Here is a 3,156-nt window from a genome sequence, read left to right on the forward strand (position 1 = left end):
CCCGCGCCCTGCTGGGGGGTGTTTGAACACCCCCCCTTGTGGTTTTTCGCGAATATCTCAAAAACGGCGGCGCGGAGCGCCGCCGTTTTTGGTACACCTTATCATACATCAATTCTACACATGTTGTGAAAATTTCAGACCAAGGTCATTCAAGGTCAGGTCACCAGGTCACTTGAAGTGACCTCACCTCATAAAAAGTTTCAATGTCTGTCATAGCTACACCGAGTGACCGATTGCTTTGAAACTTTCAGCGATTGATAAGGGTAACAGTATCTATAAAATGTATATCTCGGAATTTTGATATCGGTGACCTAAGGTCAGGTCAATTTTGCGACCTCCCCATTATAAGTCAATGGGAGAAAATTGAAATGCGCCTCTTTTGGACGAAACACATTATAAACACTCCCAAACACTGAATTACAAGTGGTTTAGACACACTGAACATGAAAATGGTGTCCGTGACCCTTGTTTATGCCCTGAGGTCATCTTAGGTCACGAATGGTATCTAACAGTTTTTCGCAAATAACTTTTGATAGAGGCATGCTAGAGCGATGAAAACGCCTTAGATGTGTTCAGCTCGACGATACGGATCGACTGATATGCAACATGACCCTTTCCGGTCAGGTCATGACCTTGACCTGAGGTCAAATTTTCAAGTTGACCTTTCAAGGTCAAGTTATAGTTCATTAGATGCGTCTTGACGAGAGGAACACGATGCCGGTAAAAGTAAGCTCGTACAAGGCTTGGGTCAAAAGTTATTGCCGCAAAACTGTTTCCGAAAAAAATCGGCTATTTTTGCAGTTTTTGCCCCCTGCAGGCAAAACCGTTGACGTTAGGTCAAATCCTGAGAGAATTACTCAGAAAGGGCGTTAATAGGGCTATCGAATGCGCTTTTCCTCGGCGCTGTAGCTCTATTGGTTCCCGAGTTATGCGTTGGCTTCTTGGAAATTTTCGATATTCGACCTGGAAATCGGCGAAATTTTGCCTTCAATGACCTCTGGTGACCTGACCTTTGACCTGACCAAAAAATTGACCGAAGTGATTTCGTCATTATTTTTGGCGCTCTTTCGAACGCCGCCTTCCGCGTATCGCTACGTGGCCCAGGAGCCGAGTTACAAGGGGGGGGGGTGTTCAAACACCCCCCCCCCCCAGCAGGGCGTGGAAATCCAGGACCCCCAGCCGGGCGCGGGTTAAGAAGCAAGCTCTGCTTTTGGCAAGGTTTCAACAACCATCAAAAACGTTATTTTTAATCAAAATAAACCCAACATTTTGATACTCGCCAGAGCTATGGGGCAGAATGAGAGGCTGTTTAACAATTAGCTCGTGTCTTGTGAGTAGGGTAGACCGGGGCAAGTCGCCCCGCCGAGGTAAAACGCCTCACCGATGTTTCTCGGAACTGGCAAGGATCTGGGGCAATATTCTCTCTTCTATAAAACGTGCACTATATGATCATTATATGACCAGACTGGAAAGAAATTGTGATGACTCCTTAGGGAGATATAGCCAAAAATGTGTTTTTGGAGTGATTTTTATGTTTTGTTTTCAGGTTATGCATCATGGCGTTCTTTTATGGTCCACATCAGGTTAACGACTTTTATGTATTTTGAATAACTGTTATCTAACGCTTATAATGCCGGGTTGGTTCGTGTTAAATTATGTCTTGCTGGAGTGTAAGGCGTTGTTTTCTGACCGAACTACGTGATGGGGTAAAACGCCCCAGTAGGTCGCGGGGCAAAAAGCCCCATGGGGCGTTTTGCCTCATGTGTTGTTCATACTACCCACTTCCTAATGTTCGGTAGCTGGCAAACAGTAAGTTTCTATGCATTTATGTGTAGTGTTCTCAACAACCGGATGGCAAAGGAAGTATTTGGTTGACAGTTGCATGGCAATAATTTATTATTTGGCCTTATGAGGCAGGTGAAAAACCTGCTCATACAATAGTGTCATAGCTGAACACCTGATAGGATGGAAGGTGCTAACTTCAGTGTCGTGCCTCCCGAGGTCTAACGGACCTCTCATATAAGATTTGGTCAACTAGCATGTTTAATCTTTAATCTAGAGTATGGGGCTTCTTGCCCCGTGCCGTGGGGCGTTTTGCCCTGGGGTTGGGGCAAAATGCCCCATTTGCAGTTGCTTCACAAATCACTTCATATCTGGGAGTTCGATCATAAGTGAATGAATTTGAGGGGTGGAATTTAAAGTAAAATGTCCAAAGAACGCATTGAGCACAAATTTGGCCTTCCAGGTGATGTAGGACAAAAGTTATGTAGCAAAATAAATTATCTGGGGCGTCTTGCCCCAGGCTACCCTACTTTGGCAGAGCGCCAATATAGACATCTAATCTAGACATTGATACTATGTTGGAGCGAAAGTTCAATAAAATCAAGGTGGATTAAATGACAAATGAAATAATATTCTGCAAACTGCTGGCAGCAAAAAATTAGACAAGCAAATAAAACTACTATTTTTTAACTTGCATGACTCCAATACATCCTTCCCTGAACCAATGCCCAAGCATACTTTTCTCATCGAAAACATTTAACAAAATATTTGTCATGGTACACGAGATAACCAGAGCCAACACACTTGTGTTGCGACTTACGACAACCTTTGTACTCAGCGCACACCACCCAGGTCAAACCAGACGACCGTGCGTCATGAGATGGTGCTTGTTGAGTTCGTCTCCCACTTTACTGTGATAACGTTTAAAGAACGCAGCCAGATTCAAGTGCGTTCGGTGACAGCTTTGTTTGTTTACGAAGCACCATATCCACGGATAACTGAATCACAAGTATTAGGTAATACTAGTTCTCAATAGTCACGCTGTGAGGCTTTTATGTAAGGCCACAGACTGGACGATTTGTTGACGACACTGAAAATCCGAGACGCGCTTATAGCATCGTTTACTAACATCAGCTACCCGTCCTTGCGATTTCTTGAGCCGTATAAATCTTTTAAACATCACAGTGCACCTGAATCTGATTTTGTGCAGTACACTATGATAAGTTCTCCTGTTTTTATATTGCACAGTTCAACTGTTACAGGCACAGCTTCTTTTAGGATATCACGTGCTGTTGCCAGATTGCGCCTATGACGTCAAACTTTGTTGCCAGATCGCGGTCATATGACTCGGGCTGGCCGCAGTCTATCTGAAGA

This window comes from Amphibalanus amphitrite, unplaced genomic scaffold (assembly GCF_019059575.1).
Source record: "Amphibalanus amphitrite isolate SeventyFive unplaced genomic scaffold, NRLGWU_Aamphi_draft 001433F_arrow, whole genome shotgun sequence".
Lineage (NCBI taxonomy): Eukaryota > Metazoa > Arthropoda > Thecostraca > Balanomorpha > Balanidae > Amphibalanus > Amphibalanus amphitrite.